This window comes from Vombatus ursinus, unplaced genomic scaffold (genome assembly GCF_900497805.2).
Source record: "Vombatus ursinus unplaced genomic scaffold, bare-nosed wombat genome assembly UNPS02015358.1, whole genome shotgun sequence".
In the NCBI taxonomy this organism is placed as follows: domain Eukaryota; kingdom Metazoa; phylum Chordata; class Mammalia; order Diprotodontia; family Vombatidae; genus Vombatus; species Vombatus ursinus.
This window is the reverse complement of record NW_020955136.1, coordinates 2,355,474-2,377,669: the sequence shown is the minus strand read 5'-3', so window position 1 is coordinate 2,377,669 and position 22,196 is coordinate 2,355,474. Positions and strand designations below refer to the sequence as shown.

Sequence of the window (22,196 nt, the reverse complement as noted above, 5' to 3'; positions counted from 1 at the left end):
AGTTGCCAGTCACCTAGGAATCTGGAAGTTTCTTGTCTGGAATGTCCAAGTTTCTGAAAATAAGGCGTTTCTGAGAAGAGGCAAGGTAGAAGGGAGAGAGAATACTGGGTCCAGAGATGGCAACTTGGCTAGACCAGAAAAAAAAAGTTTTGTGAAACTCTGGCACTTGTGCTTCCTGTAGACATATTGAACCTGCACACCATCCCTGGGTAGGCTTTGATTTCCTTGGAGTGAGATTCATGACACTGGTGGGCTGAGCAGAGTTGCCCTGATTTATAACCTCCCTCCCTCTCTAGCTTGACTCAGGCCGGTATTCCCCAATTGATTCTGTAGAAGTTGTCTGGGTAGAGGAGAGGCCAGGGAGCTGTTTATTTCTTTTGCTTGCTGTCATTCCCTTTCCCCTTCTTATTCTGAAACACTTGACCAGACACAAAAGATGCTCACTCCAGATTATGGCTTGTTGGAATTCTCCAGGAATTCCTGGGAAGATTCCCCACCTCCTAGAGAGTTGATAAGTATGTGTGGAACATTTTTCAGAGTTGGTACTGAATGTCTTTGTGGTTGATGTTTATTTCAATTGGGATGAACAAGACAGGTTTTCATAATTTGTCAATACAATGCTTTGTGTTTTAATTGTCTGACTACTAGATCTAATTGAAATGTTTTGAAACAATAATCTAATACATGCCCAGTTTAAAACATTTTTAAAAAGTCTATGTATTGTCCAATTTTGTCACAATGAACAAGAGGATTTATAGTCTATTCTCATTGTTTGCCATACTTATATTTTATTAAGTTGCTGTGAACACTGAATTACTGAATACTGAAGCGTTGGTCTGAAGGGAGTTAAAGGGTTAGATTATTGCAAGCTTCTGGTCACATTTTCATCAGCCAATTGATACAATCTTGTTTTATGGGTGTTTCTGGGTGTTCAGTCGTGCCCAACTCTTGGTGATCCCCGGTTGGGGTTTTCTTGGCAGAGATACTGGATACTTGCCATTTCCTTCTCCAGCTCATTTTACAGGTGAGGAAACTGAGGCAAACAGGGTGAAATGACTTACCCAGGGTCACACAACTTGTAAGTGTGTGAGGCCAGACTTGAACTCAGGAATATTAGTCCTTCTAACTCCAGGCCTAGCGCTCTATCCACTACACCACCTAGCTGCTCTTGTTTCTGTTTAAAGACACCTCATTTAATATATATATATATATATATATATATATATATATATATATATATTTATATTTATATTAAATATGTGTATGTATTACAAATAACTAGTTATATGCAAATTTCCTCTTCCTTTTTCTGGGTATGCCATATTGTTGATTGATTAATATTGAACTCCCAGCCAGTAGCACTATAACTCATACCTGAATGGCACTTATCTAACATAACGTATTTTCTCTGTAGGGCACATCACAGTCTTCTTAGGCTGTCTAGAGTAGCACTTCAGCACTGCAGTTGGGAAGCATTTTAGACAGCAGAAGCACAAGCAAAAATCACAAACATGTGAAATATGTGGCACTAAGTAGACTGCAAAAAAGACATTTGTTTACAGTATGAGACCTGAAACAAGAAGGCTGAGTATGACTTTGTTCGACTTTAGTTGGCAGTTTGAATGTGGGGCAACTTGAATTTTTTGCTGCTCTGTGCAAGGCTGCAAATAACAAGCAGAGTGTTGGGAATTTTGATTTTGGGGTTACAAATGCATTTTAGTTAGTAGACAGATTTGCAAATATGGAATTCGTGAATAATGGGAATCGATTGTATTTCCATTCAGTCTCATTTTTATGGAATGAGATTGGGAAGTAAAGAGCTTCCTAAAATGGATATGAGGATTTACCTAATGATTATTGTTTCAAACTCTATTTAATTTCTTCTCTCTCCTAAAATGTTTGCCATTACCCACAGGCATTGCCTCAGTGGCATAATGTTGATTCAAGACTATCTACACCTATGACATTTTCTGCTCTCTATTACTTGCGCTTCAAATGAATATTTCCCATCCATTGTAGCAATAGGTGTTTAAGAGTAACCTTCAACCATCCACTCTATTAGCACTTGGATGCAAAGAATATTATTTTTATTTGCTTTGCTAAGGCTGTGATTATACTTTTGTAGACCCTTAATCTGCCTGATCTTCCTGCCTGCTAAAGGAATTCACTTTATAAGAAATCTACTTTTATGTTGTATGTAAGTATTTTAGCATTTAATATGGAAATAAATTATTGCTTCTTCTCAGCCACTGGAAATTATTAAATGTATTTTTCCCTCTCAGTCATTTGTTCTGAATGATATTTTGTGTTATACAGAATTAGCTTATCTTTAGTTGATATCAATGATTGTGATACACGGCTGCAGCCAGTCCTTTCCAGAATTGCAAGAAAGAGCTAGGTAGGATGAAAATCTCAGGGTATTTTATTTCATGTAAGGCTCATTTTTCCAGGGGATCCTGGGAAACAAGGGGTTAGCTGAGTCAGGAAGACCCTAGCCAAGAGAGCTTTTAGTTGCTGGGGGGTCTAGTGAATATGGTTGAGAAGTAGAAATCAAGTATATCACTGATACGGAAAAGACTTCATTTTGGCCTTTATAATCATGGCTAATCAAGAGGTGGCAGTAGTGCTAACAGTCCATGTTAGCCAAATCTTAGCAGTGGATAAAATTGGAAAAGGGCAACTTGCTTGGCAGTTTTGGGTATTGGACTGTCACTGTTGCCTGCTTCCTCCAGTTTTTTCAAGGTTCCAATGCTAATGGCACCATGGTGAGATATCGTTGAACTCATTTTCATGAACCACATTTAACTCTCTCCCTTATCCCCTCTACAACCTTCCTGGGACTTGAACCCTGAGTCCTCTTCAGAAGTCACTCATGCCTTTTAGAATCACATAATCTTATTGTAGGAAGTGGCCACATAGTCCAACCTATACTTGACTTGTAACACGCCTAGAAAGTTACCGTCTTGCCTCTACTTGAACGTTTCCAGAGTTTATTACATCCCAAGGCAATATGATTCTGTAATTATAAACCCTGAGAGATGCTACATCTAACTGATGTAGTTCTGAGCCCACAGTAATCTCCATAGGAAAGATGGAAAAGTAGGAGGTAGGGATGGGGTACAGAGAGGGCAGAACCACACTCGCATTGAGTGTATGTGAATGGGTCTGTGTCATATTCTATGTTTAACTTTCCTAGCTGTTTTGCTTTGTTTTTCTGACATAAAACAATCTCATGGGAATCTGGAGAGTGTTAGCCAGTTAATTCTCAAATGAGCTTCGTACTCACAGAACTGAGAGCCTGAACTGGAAGTCAGGAGATATGAGTTCTTGACATAGCTCTGCCACTAACTAGTTTTGTGACCTCCTACAATGCGAGTCTTTTCTATCAGCACTTGCTGTGCAATTCAATTGAACAAATATTTTTCAGTGCCTACTATGTGAAAGACATTTCCTTTTTCTTCTTCTTTGCCAACCTGTTGTGTTCTCTTCTCTTTTCTTTTTTTTTTTCTCTGAGCTAGTGGAGTCTTTTACTGAACCTAGAACCAAAGAAATGTCATCCTGGCTCATAGTCCTTAGCCATCATGGTGGCATTTTAAAATGTTTTTTCTTTTTTTAAAAAAAAAATTTAAATAATTTATTTTGAATTATCAACAATCACTTCCATAAGCTTTTGAGTTTTAAATTTTTCTCCCCCTCCCTCCCCCCCTCACCAAGATATAGGCTATACATATACATTCCTATTAAACATATTTTCACATTAGTGATGTGGTAAGTAAGAATTAGAACCAATAGGAGGAACCACCAGAAAGAGGAAACAAAACACAACAGAAGAAAAAAAATAGCAAATAGTATGCTTTGATCTGCATTCAAACTCCATAGTTCTTTCTTCGTCTGTGGATAACATTTTCCATCATGAGGCCTTTGGAGATGTCTTAGATCCTTGTATTGCTGAGAATGGTTAAGTCTATCAATATTAGTTATCGCACAGCATGGCTGTACTATATACAACATTCTCCTGGTTCTGCTCACTTCACTCAGCATCAGACCATACAAGTCTTTCCAAATTTTTCTGAAGTCTGCCTGCTCATCATTTCTTTTGTCACAATAGTATTCCATTACATTCATATACCTCAACTTGTTCAGCCATTCCCCAATTGATGGGCATCCTCTCAGTTTCCAATTCTTTGCCACATGGTGGCATTTTTAAAAATGTGAAATTGACCATTTGGGAAATTGTTTCAGCATTTCCCTTTGACTTTGAAATGTGTTCTGAAAAGGAGCCAGATTTCACCTTCTTATGGAATCCATTCTTAGTAAAGTGTTGCATGGTATGTTTTTACATAGTTGAGTGGACGCTACCTGCCTGTTGTTCTGAAATTTCTCTTCCAGAGAAGTTCATGATAGTTTGGCTAATTTGGGCTTCTACTGTAAGATTACAGGGTGTTAGAGGAAAATGTTAAGATTAATGGTGTTGAGTTTCTTTTCATGCTAAAGACAACATGTAGTTATATATTGTTATAACCCTGAGAAAGCATTCCATTATGGTAAGTTAGTTATGACAATTTGTTAAATTTGTTTTTTGAAAACTAAAATAAGAAGGTTTTTTTTTATTTTCCTCATCATGCTTGTCATATGCAGGATCTGAGTTTTGTTTGCTATAGTGGAATTACTTAATCTGGTTTGCCAATGAATATGCCAAAATAATAATTTTAAAATGCCATAATAAATGTGGAAATTGACTCAGGAATCCTGGTCATTGTTCTTCTCCCTGAATTCTATTCGCAAAGAGCTAATTCTTTCTTCTTGTAACTCGTATATTATTTTTGTGTTGTACTTTTGTTTGAGTCCTTTTTTCCTCTTGCAAACCTCTTACTTCTCACTGGCAATAAAAGAATCCTAAAAGTAAATAATACACCCAAGACTTCAACCAGTGTATTTTCTTAGATGAGAATGAGAATGCATCCTGCCAGTGTCTACTGTTTGCTTCACTGAAGGGGAAGGTATAATAGCCAGAAAACCCTCTGTCCTGGATTGGAAAGTCTAACCCCTGATTAGCAGAAGTCAGTGAGTGAATTGTGCTTTGGCTTTCTAGTCAGTGGTGGCTAAGTGATTATGGATCAGCTTCATATTTGAGCATCTGTAGGATGCTGGAGGCAGTATAGTATTGGGCAGAGGTGTCAAACTCAAGGCTGGTTAAAGCTTACAAGTGGCCCAAGCCAATTAAAATGTAATGGGGAAATGTTTAATCAAGTAAATAAAAATACATCATGACACAGATACTGTTAATTTGTGGTTTTCTAAAGTCAGTATGTGGCCCACTAGGATTCTTATGTAAGGATCAGTAATCCATGATTTCTATTTGAGTTTGATACCACTAGCTGTAGGGGATCAAAGGCTCCAGGCATGACTGTGAGACCTTTGTCAAGTCATTTAACCTCACTATACCATTTCAGACCATTTGTCTATTTCCATATGGGGAGAGGGTTTCCAAGCTGAACCTATACTAATGAACTCACGAGTTTGGACAGAGAGAAAAGGGATGAGAGTTGAGCTAGATAATAAAAAAAGTCTTGAATTTTGTAAAACCTTGAATTTATGTATCTGTGTCCAAATTCCCTGCCCCCCTGGTTTGTTCATGCTCTCCCTTGGTAGAAATTACTTTGTTTTTATTCTGTAATTCTTTTTTATTTACTAATCTGTATACATGTTGTTTCCTCTGAAAGCAGAGTCTATTTTTTATCTCCAGCTCCCAGTCCAAAGCCTGACTCATAGTGTGTTCTCAATAAATATTTGTTGGATTCAACTGAATTGAACTAGGACATAAGAAACAGGCCAAACCCTATAGATTAGACTGAGCAATGATAAGGAAGTTGGGAAGAGAGGAGAGTTTGTTTTTTTTGGGGGGGGGAGAAGATGATCAGTTCTGTTTGAGACACCCATGAGACACCTATTCAGCCTGAGATATCCAGGAGGCAATTGGTGATGTGGGACTGGAGCTTACCTCTGAATAAATTATCTGCGTAGAGATAATAATTAAAGGCATCACAGCTGATGAGATAGCCAGGATGTATATCATATATACATTTTAGGTAGAAAATAGAGCGGGTATCAGGACAGAACGCTCAGGAACAACCACAGTTAGTGGGTATAAGAGATGAAGAACCAGCAAAAGAGACTGCGTAGGAGGGGTAAGAAAAGTAGGTCCAGGAGAGAGCGCAATCATGAAATTATAGAGAGGAGAGAATGTCCAGGGTGGAAAAGATGGCGAATGGTCTGAGCTCCTACAGAAAGGTCAGGAAGGACTAGAAAGAGAAGTCTTGTCTATCCAAGTTGGATCCAGAGCATCTCTAGACTATCAAAGGCTGTTGTGGAGCGCCAAACAGTACAGGGTATGACCAAGGAATGGAAAAATTGTGCAGAGCTAAATTAGATGTACACAGCAAGAACATTCCTGACAGTTAAGCTGATGATTCTCAAATTGACTAATCCAGTCCTAACTTACCTCATTGCTGACCTCCAGTCTCATGTCTTTATGTCATAGGCATCTTGTAATGGATATAGCGTAAACGTGTGCAACTTCACATGTCTAAAACTGAACTCATTTTCTTTCTTCCTAAACCCTCACTTCTTCCTGATTTGCCTCTCACTGTTCAGGGTAACACCATCCTCCCCATCACCCAGGCTTGCAACTGAGGTGTCATCCTTGACTTCCTCTTTCTTTCTGTTCTTGTCTCTCCCTACCCAATCCTTTGTTGCCAAGGCCTGCTGACTTTTCCCACTGTAACATGTCTCGAATATGCCCTCTTTTCTCCTGCGACACTGCCACTACCCTGGTACAGGCTCTCATCACCAGATACCTGGACTATTGCATTAGCCTCCTAGTTGTTCAGCCCACTACAAGTATTTCCCCACTCCAGTCCATCCTCCATTTGGCTATTAGGATGATCTTCTTAAGGCACAGCTCTGCCCATGTCACTGCCTCAGTAAACTTCAGTGGCTCCCTGTCACCTCCACGATAAATTATAAAATCTTCCATAACATGATCTGTTCCTGACTTTCCAGTCATTTACACCTCTCACTCTTCCCCTGGGCTGCTATCTAACTACACTGTCTTTCTTGGTGTTCCTTGAACAAAACACTCCATCTCCCAGATTCTGGCAGTTCTACTGGCTGTTCCACACTGGAATGCTCACTTTTTTCTTCTGCCTCCTAGTTTCCCTGGCTTTACTTGAAGCCTCAGCGAAAAATCCTATATTATATTAAAAAAACCTTTCCCAATCCCTCTTAATTCTAGTTGCATCTCTCTCTTAATTACTTCAAATATATGTTGTATATTTATTGTTTGTACGTATTTGATTGTATATTGTGTCCTCATTAGAATATGAGCCCTTGGAGATCAGGGACTTCCTTTGGCTTTTCTTTGTATCCTTAGAGCAAAGCACAGTGCTAGCCCATAGTAGGCATGTAATAAATGTGTGTTGACTGACTGATCACAGGTTCTATCCCTAAGTAGCCACAGCACGTGCACTGATAATGTCAACACCGACTTGTACTGTCTCCTCTCCCTCACTGGACTGACCGCTCACCATTTTTGGTAACTTCTCAGCATGTCCGTGGCTGTGGGAAATGGCACGAGCTTTACTTCGATTTCTGTTGTGGTGGCAGACACCTTAGATGGGATAAGAATGTCAGGTTGTTGTCCTCAAAAATATAGTAAACTGAACCAGGTGGGCAATAATAGAAGTCCCAATGGAAACAGCATACAGGTGCTGATCTAACATCTGGCAGCTGTTGGGGAGAGGGGGGAGCTCAGGGGATTCCTGCTGATGGTGATGCAGAGCTGTTGGGGATCAGGCCAGGTCCCCCCCCCCCCGGTTACAAAGCCTCACATCATTCTGAGCCTGAGCATTAATGATTACTGAAGAATCAGGTCCCATCTCTCACCCACAGTCAGCCAGGGACCCTGAGCACAAGACCTTTTAGAATAGCAGGAGTTCCAGCAGACTCCCTTATTGTACATTGCTCCCAGCCATCACTGAGGGGAAAAATCACTGCTTAGAGGGGGCTCACCTTCTTCAACTCCACCAGTTACAGCTGCTGACCAACTAGACCCCACCAGCATATAATAATAGCACAAAACTCCTTGCAGGCACACCAAGCCCAGCCCACTCATCTGGCTTCTGACCTAGTCCTAACTGACATCTTCCCCAAAAGCAGCTACTGTGGAGAAGGGACCAGCCATCCCCATTGACACCCAACTGCCACCCATAGAACAGGTAAGAAACAGTAGCTGAAGCAGCAAGGGACCCTGAGGAGACCAGGATGGTCAGGCCACCCCACCCCCTTCCTCACTATCTCCCCATGGACACTGATGGAGAGAGCCCAGTGGCCTTGGGAAGAGCAGTTCTGTAAATCCAGCCCTCCACTTTGAAAGGACTCCCTGTGGAGAAGCAACCTGGCCTCGGCTCCTGCAGGACCTACAGCATCAGCTACTGAAGACCCAGAAAAGAAAGTTCTTGCCCCCAAAATCTTTCTCTCTATCCAGTGGATCATGTCTTTGTATCCAGAGTGCTTAGCGCAACGCTTAGAATTCAGAAAGTTCTTAATAAATACTTTATGCATTTGTTAATTCATTCATGTATGTATTCATTCAATAAAGGCACAGTCTCTGAGCTCTTTAAATGAATTCATTTGAAGGTCTGAATAAAGGGGATTCTGTTACATATCTGTAGGATGATGAGTGATACAGGGTCACTCCGAATCCCAGGTGCTGGGGATCCTTTCTTTTGAGGTTCCCAGTGAGATTATAGTCATTTACTGTGCCACCATGATGTGCCAGGTCCCGTACTGAGTGCAAGGGAATCCAGGAAAGACATCTTGGTCCCTGCCCTTAGGAAGCCCACAGTCTAAAGTGGAGTTGGGGGGAATACAACATGAAAATACTTTTTAGCACGGATGATATTGTAAGGATGCCAAGACAGGCCATCTCAGAGGGAAAGAAGACACTAGCATCCAAGGACACATGAGCAATCCTCCTGCTTCTAGAAGGTGGTGAGTGAGCTGAAAGAAGAAGGAAGCTAGGAAATGACCTGGTACTTTCCTCCATCCTTACCCACGCTCTAACAATGCCTGGCCTGTGCACTTGTACTGCTTGTACTTTGGGTGATGGGAGTGGAGACTAGGGTGGAAAACACCTCCTCCATCTTGGGTTGTGAGCTTCTGGTCCACCACAGAGTCAGAGACAAATTATACCCTGGAAACAGCCTCTCGGGTCTGAGTTCTCTCTGATTTACAAATTCTAAAGCAGCAGAACCCCTAAAAAGACAGAGTGAAACAAATTTCCAGCCAAAGATAGCCTGGATGGTTGATCGGAAAGGTATATATGGGCACGCAGGCCACAGTGAACCTGGAGCAGTCCTCAGGGCTGAATCACAGGCAGCTGTGGCAGTTTCCAGACTTCTCAACCCAGGAACGCCAAAGACAACCTGGAAGGTCAGTGGGAAAAGTCTGTGACTGTGGTGAGAGAGGAGCTAGGTCTCAGCTGCAAGTCTTGAGTGCGGCCTGGGGCAGCGACTGTTTCCTGAGCTTCTGGCCCACAGACTGGGGGGGAATTGAGTGGCTGATCAGAGGGGGATTGCAAGGATCTCTTTGCCAGTGCTGAGGCAGGAATCTCTTGCTTTACCAGTGCTTGGATCTGGGTCACAGTTCTGAGGGGCGGTCCTGGGGCTAGGAGGAAAGCTGGTCTAATGAAGCTTGTTGTGGAGGTAGAGAGGAAACACCTCGCCCCTTATCATACATACCACCTTGGAAGAACTGAAAATTTACAGGTCCCTAGAAGTACCTCTGAAAACAACTGTACAAACCCGAAGCTTGGGACAGTACACTCTTCACATTGGAAGCAGACTTTTACCTTAACAAAGAGTTTAAAACTCAAGTAATTGACCGGGATCATGAGTAAGCAGCGCAAAAAGAGTCAGACTACATTATCTTACTTTGGTGACAAAGAAGATCAAAACATACAACCAGAAGAAGACTACAAAGCCAAAGCTCCTACATCCAAAGCCTCCAAGAAAAATATGAATCAGTCCCAGGCCTTGGAAGAGCTCAAAAGGGATTTTGAGAAGCAAGTAAGAGAAATAGAGGAAAAACTGAGAATGATGCAAGAAAATCATGAAAAACAAGTCAACAGCTTGCTAAAGGAGACCCAAAAAAATACTGAAGAAAATAACAAGTTTAAAAATAGCCTCACCCAAATGGCAAAAGAGGTCCAAAAAACCAGTGAGGAGAAGAATGCCCTAAAAAGCAAAATTGGCCAAATGGAAAAGGAACTCCAAAAGATTACTGAAGAAAGTACTTCCTTAAAAATTAGAATAGAGCAATTGGAGGCTAGTGACTTTATGAGAAATCAAGACACTGTAAAACAAATCCAAAAGAATGAAAAATTAGAAAACAATGTGAAATATCTCATTGGAAAAACAACTGACCTGGAAAATAGATCCAGGAGAGAGAATTTAAAAATTATTGGACTCTCTGAAAGCCATGATCAAAAAAAGAGCCTAGACATCATCTTTCAAGAAATTATCCAGGAAAACTGTCCTGATATTTTAGAACCAGAGGGCAAAATAGAAATTGAAAGAATCTACCGATTACCGCCTGAAAGAGATCCCCAAAGGAAGACTCCTAGGAATATTGTAGCCAAATTCCAGAGTTCCCAGGTCAAGGAGAAAATATTACAAGCACCCCAAAAGAAACTGTTCAAGTATTGTGGAAACACAGTCAGGATAATACAAGATTTAGCTGCTTCTACATTAAGGGACCGCAGGGCATGGAGTATAATATTCCCGAAAGCAAAGGAGATAGGATTACAACCAAGAATCACCTACCCAGCAAAACTGAGTATAATCCTGTAGGGGAAAAAATGGTCATTCAGTGAAATAGAGGACTTTCAAGTATTCTTGATGAAAAGACCAGAGTTGAATAGAAAATTTGATTTTCAAATACAAGATTCGAGTGAAACATGAAGAGGTAAACAGGAAAGAGAAAATCATAAGAGACTTATTCAGGTTGAACTGTTTACATTCCTGCATAGAAAGATGATATTTGTAACTCATGAGACCTTTGTCAGTATTAGGGTAGTTGGAGGGGAAAAAATTATATGTACGTATATATAGATATTGATAGATAGATAGAGGGCACAGGGTGAATCGAAAATGAAGGGGTCATATCTGGAGAATAAAATTAAGGGGTGAGAGAGGAATATGCTAGGAGAAGGAGAAAGGGAGAGGTAGAATGGGGTAAATTATCCCACAAAAAAAAACAGAAAAGAAAAGGCTCTTGCAGTGGAGGGGAAACGGGGGAAGGTGAGAGGGAATGAGTGAATCTTATTCTCATAGAATTTGACTTAAGGAGGGAATAGCATACACACCCAATTGGGTATGGAAATCTGTCTTACCCTATAGGAAAACAGGGGGGAAAGGGAACAAGAGAGTAAGGGGATGATAGAGAGGAAAACAGATTGGGAAAGGGGATAATCAGAAGCAAGTACTTCTGAGGAGGGTCAGAGTCAAAAGAAAGAATAGAATAAATGGGGGGGCAGGATAGGATTAAGGAAAATAGAGTTAGTTTTTCACAGCATGTCTACTATGGAAGTGTTTTGCATAACTGCACATATATAACATATATTTAGTTGCTTGCCTTATCAATGAGGGTGGTTGGGGAGGGAGGAAGGGAGAAAGGGAGAAAATTTGGAACTCAAAGTTTTAAAAATACATGTTTAAAAGAAAATGTTTTCACATGCAACTAGGAAATAAGAAATACAGGAAATGGGGTACAGAAATCCATCCTGCCCTACAGGAAAATTGAAGGAGAAGGGGATGAGAGAAGGGGGGGAGAGATATAAGGGAAGGCAGACTAGGGGAAGGAGTATTTAGAATGCATGCCATCTTGGGGTGGGGGAGGGGCAAGATGGGGTGAAAATTTGGAACTCAAAATCTTGTGGAAGTAAATGTTGAAAACAAAAAAATAAATAAAAATTACCATAAAAAAAGGATTTGTGGAGTCTGTGGTGGGGTAGGATTTTCAACAAACTGGGTCTTTCTCCTGAGCTCCCAGAAAGTATAATGTATTTTGGGGGTTGCTAGGCAGTGCTGTGCTCAACCTGATCATCCCTTCAGAACTTACTCACTTCCCAACCCCCTCCACTGCCCCAATTACTTTTCTCAAAGTCTATGTTAAGCCTGGAGATTTTTCTATTTCCAGGCAGACCCCCTGCTGGGCCAGAAGCTCCCTTCCCTGATGGAGAAAATAGCATCCTCTGCGTTCACTTTGCCCATCCTGGTTCCAGTTTTGGTTCTTGTCTTTGGGATGGTGGCAAGTAGGCCCACCTCTTAGCCACTCTTGTGTTCCCAATGATTGACATACGCCCCCATCCCAGGAACCAAAAGCTGTGGGTCAAGGCCTGAGGGTTTACAGGGCAGAGCTGAGCTCTGTCAGGTCCTCTACCCAGGAATTACCCACCTGCCCAGAAACTCTCCCCACCCTCCACCACTCCTCAGGGAATCTGTGTTAAACTTGGAGTGTGTGAATTTCTAGTGGGGCCCCCTGCTGTGCAGGACACTGACTGCCATGATGGATATATGGCCTCCTCTGAGTCCACCCTGCCCAGCGTCCTCCCAGTTTTGGTTCTTGTCCTTTGGGTGATGCTTACTTAATAGGCCCCAAGGATTCTTTCTTTTCTTAAACTACAACCTCTGGCTATAAAATAATACTAAGGACAGAGATCTAAAGAGGTTCGGGGTCTGTTCCAGCTTTCTATCCCTGAGGATTGCGGTGAAGGGGGATCATCAGGGACCCGAAAATGGCTCAGAGTGGCTTACACCCCACTGAAATGAGTAAGGAATGTGAGGAATTGAACTTCCACCTGGGGATTTAGGAACTAACTTGGCCTTTGTCCCAGGTATGCCCACTTCCCTATATCTGACTCCCTAGCTTTAAAAAGTGTGTGTGTGTGTGTGTGTGTGTGTGTGTGTTACATGCATGCACGTGTGCTTGTACAACTTCATTCTTTACAGTTTTGTGAATGTTTTTCTCATCTTTAATTCATTCTTTTAGTAATTCTTGGAAAACTTTGTTGTCCCCTTTGTTTGGAGGGCAACAGCAGTGAGTCCCTCCTGACTCCCCTCTCCTATGTGTATGAACAGTATAGCCCCACTGTCTGTAGGAGTGTGATTGACTACTAATGGTGGATGTGAGAGTGGCCATAGGAGGTAGATAGTGAGTAGTGGGAACAGGGGTTAGGTGGATGTCAGTGGGGTGGCAGGAGTGAGAGCATGGCTGGTCAGCTCAGAGGTGCTAGAGGAGGCCCACAGATGTGTTGATTTATGGTTGTGGGAGCTCAGGGTCAGGAGGTCAGAAGAATCAGGGAGAGTAGAGGCAGTGAGGATGAGAAAAGCCTGAATGTACCTTGTCCCGTCTTCCCCCCCTACCCTAGTTCTCAGTACTGCTCATCCTGGAGTCTGAGGTGCCATATCCTGTAAGCATTGAGTCCACTTGCATTTACTTGGGTAACACTTTATGGCAGTCCCTGTGCTAGGAGCTGAGCAGCTCATAGAAGGCAGAAAATCTTGGTCACTGCCCTCAGGGAGCTCGCACTCTAAAGGAGAAGGCAACCCGTTAAAACAAAAAAAAAACTAGATACATATATGATCTAGGCAGGGTGCAGAGGGATTCTATGTCAAAGTTGAAGAAGGCACTAATATCCAAGGGGGCATCTGGACAGTCCTCCTGTTTTTAGAAGGTGGTACTTGAGTGAAAAAATGAAGTCAGGGAATGACCCTGCTGCTTCCTCCATCCTCACCATCCTTCAGCCCAATCCTCACATCCCTCCCCCTCAACATGACCCTCTTAACTGTTCTAAGGCCTGTACACTTGTACCTTGGGGGGTGGTTGGAGAGGACTTTAACACTTTTTCCGTCTGGGAAGGAAGCTTCTGGTCACCTAGGGAGTCAGATGAGAAGGAGACAAAGTACACCCTGGACACAACAACCCTGGCTTGGGCCCCCTCTGGACTTCCAAGGAATAGGGTGTGGGTTTTTAAGAGGGGGTATTGATAAGGTCAGAGGGAGAGAACTGGGCCAATGAAGTAGCTGAGCTCAGCACTTCCTTAGAATACCCATTACATGTGAATTTTGTGGAAAAGCAGAAGAAAGGCCTGGCAAGGAGAGCAGGGTCCTCTGGGGAAAGATACTGTACCCCAAAGCCTCTTTGTGGGGAGTGGGGATAGCAGTGATCTCCATATCATGGGGTAGCTTCAGTGAAATATTTTCACACTTAAAACATATTCCTTTTTCCCTTTTAAGTCATTTTCCTAAAAATCCTCTTTGTGCTGCCTTTATTTTTAGGGAGCAAATATCCATCAATCAATAAAATTTAAAAAGCCTCTTCCTTCATTCAGGCTGACATGATGTCACAGATTATTAGCAGGTCAAGCCTGTTGGTGGGTAAGGGACAAGTCACAATTACTGAGGGAGATCCAGAGGAGGCTGGAGCCCAGGCTGGACACAGACGAGGCCAAAAGTCAGGGTTAGAACCCTCCACGTACCCCAGTATTCCACCCAGAACTTCATGACTCTGTGAAACCTGAGTCTGTAGGGATAGCACAGTCATTTCAGAATGAGATCTGAAGATTGTTCTACATCAGATCTCCTGGATGAAAATCTGTCTTCCTCTGTTGTGTTTCATGATGGCTAAATGGTTTTTTGTTTTTTTTTTTAAGTGAGGCAATCGGGGTTAAGTGACTTGCCCAAGGTCACACAGCTAGTACGTGTCAAGTGTTTGGTCTGAGGCCGGATTTGAACTCAGGTCCTCCTGACTTCAGGGCTGGTGCTCTATCCACTGCGCCACCTAGCTGCGCCTCATGATGGCTAAATGTGACACAGCTTCCTGCTCATGCTGGTTTATCTTCAAGTCTTCCTTCCCAGTCCAGAGCCACTCCAGCCTGTATGGACATTGGCCATAGTCCTAGAATGCCTGAGGTCCACCTAGGGATGAGTGCCCAGGTGACCCTGTGAAAGGAGGCTGCAGTACCCAGATTGTGTTTGGTCCAACCAGTGGGCAAAGAGGATTTCCAGGAGGAAGCAGTGAAGAGGACTTCAGCAGCCACCCTTTTGGGGCAGCTCAGTGCTCACCACCCCTTCAGAAAGGAAGCCCCCATCCACAGGCTCCTGGTAGTTGTCCATGTGGTGAGGCAGAGCTGCCTTCGGGTGCCAGACTTCAAGGGGAGGAGATCCCCAGCCATGGTCACCCTTAGGTGACCCTTAGGCACCCTTAGGACACTTGCTGAGATAAGTCAATCACAGATTGTTAGCAGGTCAGGCCTATTGCTGGGTAGGTGGAGGGCCCCTCTGTCCATCCCTCTAATCATCCTGGGACATGAGGTCCTGTGAAGCCTGAGGACCCAGTAACATGCTACTTTCAGAGTGAGGTCTGCTGATTGTCCTCCATCACCTCCCTTAGATGAAAATCTACCTTGCTCTTCTATGCTTCTTGGTGGAGGATTAAGACCAATGTTCCTGTTCCTCCTGATCTATTTTCAAGGCTTATTTCCCAATCAAAGACCTAGAAACAATGCCTAAAATCGCTGGCCTAGGAAGGAGTGCCTGGTGGACCTAGTGATAGGTGGTTGTGGCACCCAGGTTCTGTGGTTAGTCCAAGGGGTGCACAAAGATGACTTCACCAATGATTCTGTGATTCCCTTTGGGGCAACTAGGTGCTCACCACACCTTCAAAAAGAGGCCCTGATTCTTAAGTGACTTACAACAGTTGTTTTGATGAAGCAGGATCACCTCTAACTGCCAGATTTCAAGGGAGAAGGTGTTTCTGTACTGCTCATCATCCTACAGGTCTATCATAGGGTAAAAGTGATTCAAAGAGCTCTGATAATGTGTATGTGTGTGTGTGTGTGTGTGTGTGTGTGTGTGTGTGTGTGTGTACTGAATGAAGTGTTTATTAATAACCCTTTCTGTGTGCTGGTGGTCAAGCATTGGGCTTACAGATAGAGCAGTAAGGTTGTCCTTGATCTCAAAGATCTTAAATTGTCATTGAAGAGACAACTCTTAGGGACAGATTCAGCTGCAGTTCAGTTGGAGAGGTCCCTTGGTCATCAGGGTACAGTGGCAAAGCAGAGGTTAATGCCTCCTCTTTATTGTCATCTCTACTGATAGAATCATATGCAGTTCTGATGTTGACCTATAAGAGAGGGCTTTCCCTTTTTACCACACCATGCCTTTCTTCTGCTCTTCCAGAGAGTGTGTCCTGGGGAATGCAGGGTCTTGCTGAGCTCCATCAGGTCATCTGGCCAGGAGCTAGCCACCTCTCCAAAACTTCCCCCCACCCCCTCACTACCCAGGGAACCTGTGTTAACCCTGGAGTGTGTGTGTACTTCCAGGCAGACCCCTACTGTCCTAGGAGCTCACTGCCTTGAGCACAAACTGGTACTCATTCAGTCCACTGTGCCCAGCCAGGACCCAGTTTGGTTTCTTGTCCTAGTGACAAGTATTTCCCAGAGAAGCTCTCTGTCTCTCTCTCCCTCCCCCCCCTCTTCTCCCCCCCTCTCCCCCCCCCCCCCCTCCCCCCCCCTCCCCCCCCCCCTCCTCTCCCAAGCACCCTCCCTCTTTTCCCTCTCTCCCCCTCCCTTATCTCCCCCATCTCTCCCTCCTTTTCCCTCCCCTGCTTTCTATCCTCATTGTTTCCCTCTCCCTACTCTCCTTCTTTTCCCTCCCTTCCCCCTCTCCCTTTCTTCCCCCCTCCTCTCCCCTCTCTCCTCTCCCCATCTCTTCCTCCCCTCTCTCCCCGCTCTCCCTTTTCTCCCTCCCTCTTCTCCCCCGCACTACTCTCCTTTCCTTCCTCATTCCCTCCTCTCCCCCTCCTCCTCCCTTCCCTCTTTCACTTTTCTCCCTTCCCTCCCCTATCTCTCCATTCCCCTTTGCCGCCTATCAGCTCTCTCCCTCACACCCCTCCCCTCTCACTCTCTTCTCTTCTCCCTCCCTCTCTCCCTCTTCTCACTCCCCTCCTGCTTCTCTCCCATCTTCTCCCCTTCCCTCTTTCCCTCTTCTCCCTCCTCTCCCTCTCCTTCATCTCCCACATCTCGCCCTCTTCTCCTTCCCTGTTCTTCCTCCTCTGCCCTCCCTTCCCTTCTTTCCCTTCTCCCCTTCCCTCCTCTTCCTCTTCCCCTCTTCTCCCCCTTCCTCCTCCCCTCTCCCTTCTCTACCCCCTTTCTCCCTCTTCTCCCTCCTGTACCTCTCCCCTCTCTCTTCCTCTTCTCCCTCAATCTCTCCCTTTTCTTTCCCTCTCTCCCTTCTCTCTCTTCTCTCCCTTCTCTCCCCCTCCCTTCCTCCTCTCCCCCTCCCTTCCTCCTCTCCCCTCCCCTCCCTCTTCTCTCCTCTCCCCCTTTCCTATCCCTTCCCTCTTCTTCTCTTCCCCCATGATCTCTCTCCTTTTCCTTCTCTTTCTCTCCCTCCCCTACTACCCTCTTTCCTCTCTCCCCTCCATCCTCTCCTCTTCCCTCCCCCTCCCTACCTCTCTCTCTTTTTAATACAGCTTATAGAATGTGCTTAAGGGTAAGAGCAGGTATTAAACAGGCTCAGGGTCCTGACCCTCAGTCTTCTGTGCCTGGGAGGGGGGATCATCAGTGATACAAGGTTGAGTCACCAGAGATCCCCTTAGGTGAGTAAGGAATGTGAGACCTTGAGCTTCTACCTGGGGATTTCCAAGGTTGCTGTCCTCTCTACACCTAGTTGCCCATGTCCAGACCAGTTATTTTAAAGGAGGTAGGTAAGGGTGTCCCTCCAGAATTGGTGGTGTTTTTTTTTTAATTTTCTCTCTTTAATCCATTCTATCAGGAATTCTGGGGAGGTTTTGTCATTATCCTGGGTGTGGAGGTGGGAGGCAGAGAGAGGGCCCTCCTCCACCCTCCATGAGCAAGTGCAGGATAGATTAGATGTTTGGAGGGAGTGTGAACAGCTACAGGTAGTGGTGGGACGCACATGGGAGGGCAACATGGGCAGGGGGCAGGGGCAAAGTATTGGTGATGGTGGTCCTACTAAAGGTGTTACAGGAGGTGAGGGAAAAGGGGAGGCTCAGGGTAGGGAGGGCAGAATGGCCAAGCTTGAGGGGTGGGGGAGGATTCAGTGGGGACTAAGGAAGCCTGAATACACCTTGCCCAGACTTCTTCCCCTCCCCTCCCTGTTGCCACAGTCCCAGGTACAGATGATCCTTGACTTTGAGGTGCCATGTTCCAAAAACACAGCCACCATGTGCATGCACTGAGCACACACAATTTGCCAGTCTCTGTGTTAGCTGCTGGGGGGGGAAAGGAAGAGGAAGAGGAGGAGATACTTACCCTATGAGGACTTCCATTTTAAAGGAGGGTGAGGGCGACAACCTGTCAATCAATACCTGTGTGTACACCTGTTGTGTCTCTATAGATGGCTGTATGGTGCAGTATGGTGAGGGATGTGATCCCAGGGGAGAACAAGGCACTAATATTCAGGGGCACCTGGGCATTCCTCCTGTATCAGGAGGGTAGTACTTGAGTGGAAACATGACGTCAGAGAAAGACCGTGCAGCTTCCTGCCCATCATGTAGCCCAACCAAACCATTTCCCTATACCTTGATGACTTGCCAACCCACTCCCCAATGCCTAACCTGAGCTGGCAGCCTAAGGGATAGGGGAGTGAGAGTGCGGGTGCAATTGCTTTCTGCATCTAAGGATTGAGCATTAAACTTCCTTGATGAGGAGAAGTGCTGGTTGTAAGGGAAAGGCCCCTTTCCCAGCTGTTCCATGGAGTATGTAGAGTTCTTTAAAACTGCGTTTTAAGAAGGGGAGAACAGCAGTCTTGAGATTGACTTTCAGTCATATTTTTTCCCAAAAAATAATTCTCCCAAGAAAATTAGCAAAGAGGGAGACTTTGGGATTTAGCATTTCAGGATATATTAGAGTCAACCTAACTTGCGCATCTCTGTTCCTATTGAGATAGATTGGGATTGTTTTCTAGTTATCGTCTAAGATTCAGGGGACCAAATCAAGTTTGAACCAGGTGGGCAATGACAGAAAGAGCCCCAATGTCATCCCAATATAGATGTTGTTCAGCGTTTGGTTTGGTGAACAGATTGGGAGTGTGGAGTCAAGGAATGGTATCGATTATGATGTGAACGTATGTATATATGAATAAAGCTTATGCACCTGGGCCTACATTCTGAAACTCTTCTTCCCAGGTGCTTTAAGGAAACAGTCTTTGCCCAGTGGCTGCAGCAGCCAAACAGCCTGGGGATCTAGGCATCTTATCTGAATTTTTGATGAGAACCAAGCTTACCCAAAGGGATGGCCAAGTGGAGCCCTCTTCCTGGGCATCTCAGGGATACCCTCCATGCCCACTGGTTGATCAGTCTTCTTGGGGTCATCTCACACAAGTTGAGCCTGCACATCACCTGTAGGAGAAAGCCTCCAAGGAATACAGGCTGCCACACCTCTGGATAGAGAAACAGTGATCCAAGATGGACCAGAGAAATGAGAACCTCTGTCCAAATCAGTGAAGAAAAATCACAGCAGAGGAGGGTGGATTTTCATCCAGACCATCATACCTGAAACCACCCATAGCCCTCATTATAATAGGGAAAAACCATCCTGGGGGATTCAGGCTGCAGTGGGACAGCAGGTTCTGTGGGGGTTGGAGAGGGTGGAGGCCTACAGCCCTGACTGCTCACATTGTCTGTGTTGAAGACTAAGTCCAGCTTGGGCTGTAGCCTCCCTGGAGATCTCCCTCAGGAATTGTGACCTGTGTGGCCCTACCTAACAATGTACTTTATTCATTAAAATTCCATGATAACATTGGCCCATGATGTCAGGTCCAAGGATGAGACAATCAAAAAAAATATTCACCTTTGATTTCTTGTGGGGTGAAAACATTTTTTTACTAAATTGTTTTTAACCCCAAACAGGAAGCCTCAAAGACATTTCATTTGTCTCCATATATCATTATAAAAAAATCAGCAGAAAGAAGATTTTTAGGGAAAGGACTAAATCACAAGGGAAGGGGATTTCAATTTAAATCTGAATATATATTTACTAGCCTTTGCCTAAGATAACCATGATCTTAAGATAAGTGCAATCCACAAGTCTGATTTCCACTCTATATTTTAAGGACTTCTGGAGTCCCTGGTGGGGTAGAATGAGAGGGCTTTCCCTTTTCCCCCAACCAGACCTTTCTTCTGCCCTTGCAGAAAGTGTAATGGGTTGTGGGGGTTTACAGGGCAGAGCTGAGCTCTATCAGGTCCTCTGACCAGGAATTACCCTCCCCAGAAACTCTCCCCACCCTCCACCACTCCCCAGGGAATCTGTGTTAAGCTTGGAGTGTGTCAATTTCCAGTGAGACCCCCTGCTGTGCAGGACACGGACTGCCCTGATGGAGAAAATGGCCCCCTCTGATTCCACCCTGCCCATCCTGGTTCCAGGATTTGGTTTTGTGCTTAGGATGTGGTAAGTTGGACCAGAAAATTGATCCTTCCTCTTCTGCTTTTTCTTCTCTCTCTCTCTCTCTCTCTCTCTCTCTCTCTCTCTCTCTCTCTCTCTCTCCTACTCTCTCTCTCTCTCTCTTATTTCTATCTATCAACATCTTTCTTTTTCATATATCTTATAACAGGAAGCAAAGGTTTGAAAGGCCCCAGATTTAAGTGGTGTCAGGGTTCTGATCCTTAACTTTCTATTCTGGGATATGGTGGGGATCATCAGAGACATAAGTGTGGCTATGAGCCAGGCCAAGTGCCCATTTGGCCAGTATGGCATGTGAGACCTTAAATCCTGTGTTTCTGGATTTTGTTCACCTTTTAGATTCATTGTTTCAGGAATTTTGGAAAGCCTTTGTTTTTTTTCAGGCTGTGGTGTGGCAGGAAAGATGGGTAAGGGGTATTTAGAAAGTTTCTTGGCCTCCTCTCCCACTCATGAACAGGTACAGAATAGAATGGATGCCTGATGGGAGAGAGAATGGCTTCTACAGGAGGTGGGGTTCTGGTGAAGCTCTTTGTCTCTCTCTCCCTCCCCTCCTATCCCCTCCTCTCCCCCTCTTCTCCCTCCCTCTCTCCCTCCTCTCTCCTTCCCCTCCCCTTTCCCTCCCCTTCCCTCTCTGTCTCCCTCCTCCTGTCCCCTCCCCCTCCCCCTTCTCACCCACTTCTCCCTCCCTCTCACCCTCCTCTCCCACATCTCTCCCTGTTCTCCCTCCCTGTTCTCCCTCATCCGCCCTCCCTCCTTCTCTCCCTCCTCTCCCTCCCTCATCTCCCTCATCTCCCCCTCCTTTTCCCTCCCCTCATTTCTATCCTCATTCTTCTATCTAAAGAGGGATGGAGGAGGAGGAGGGCTAGAGAACCTGTAAATATCTGTATGTATACCTGATATGTCTCTGAAGATGTCAACCTGGTGTGGGAGGCCATCTCAGGGAGAAGAAAGCACTCACATGCAGGCGCCTCTGGGCATTCCACCTGTTTGAGGAAGGTAGTACCTGAGTGGAAACATGAAGTCAGAGAAAGACTGTGCAGTTTCCTCCCCATCATGTAGCCCAACCCAACCATCTATATCCCCTGCCTTCAGTGCCCACCTAGTGATAACAATTTGGGGGCTTGCTGAGTGGGAGTGGAAGTGGGGGGGCTGTGATTGCTTTCTGAATCTGAGAAATGAACATAAATTTTCTGGGAGAATAGAACAAAGTGTTGGCCCTGAGGGCTAATGCTCCCTCCCAACTGCCCCATGGCCCATGGAAGTCTGTAAAAGGTGGGTGTGTGAGGAGAGGGAGGGGATGACCTTGGTCTTGAGATTGTCTTCTCTTAGCATTTTCCTGAAGAAAATACTTCTCATCAAAAAGTAAGCCCCAAGAGAGGCTTTGGGATGGGGCTTTTCAGGATAAATTGAGGTCTCTGTGAAACCTGACTGGGACATCTCTGTTCTCATAGAGATTAGATGGCAATGCCATCTGGTTATTGTCCAAGATACAGGGGACCAAACCCGTTTGGACCAGGTGGACAACAACAGAAAGAGTCCCAATGTGACCCCAATATCGTCATAGTTTGACCTTTGGTGACTAGACTGGGGAGTGGAGTCAAGGCACAATATCAATTATGGTGTGAATGCAGGGGAATCTGGACGTGTCTGA

At 44.7% G+C, this 22,196-nt stretch overlaps 1 long non-coding RNA gene across 1 annotated transcript in view; it reads left to right on the top strand.

Annotated features, from left to right (window-relative positions):
• LOC114031990 overlaps positions 1-22,196 on the top strand; it is a 56,857-nt gene that overhangs the window by 25,248 nt on the left and 9,413 nt on the right. The gene's annotated exons all lie outside the window — the stretch shown is intronic.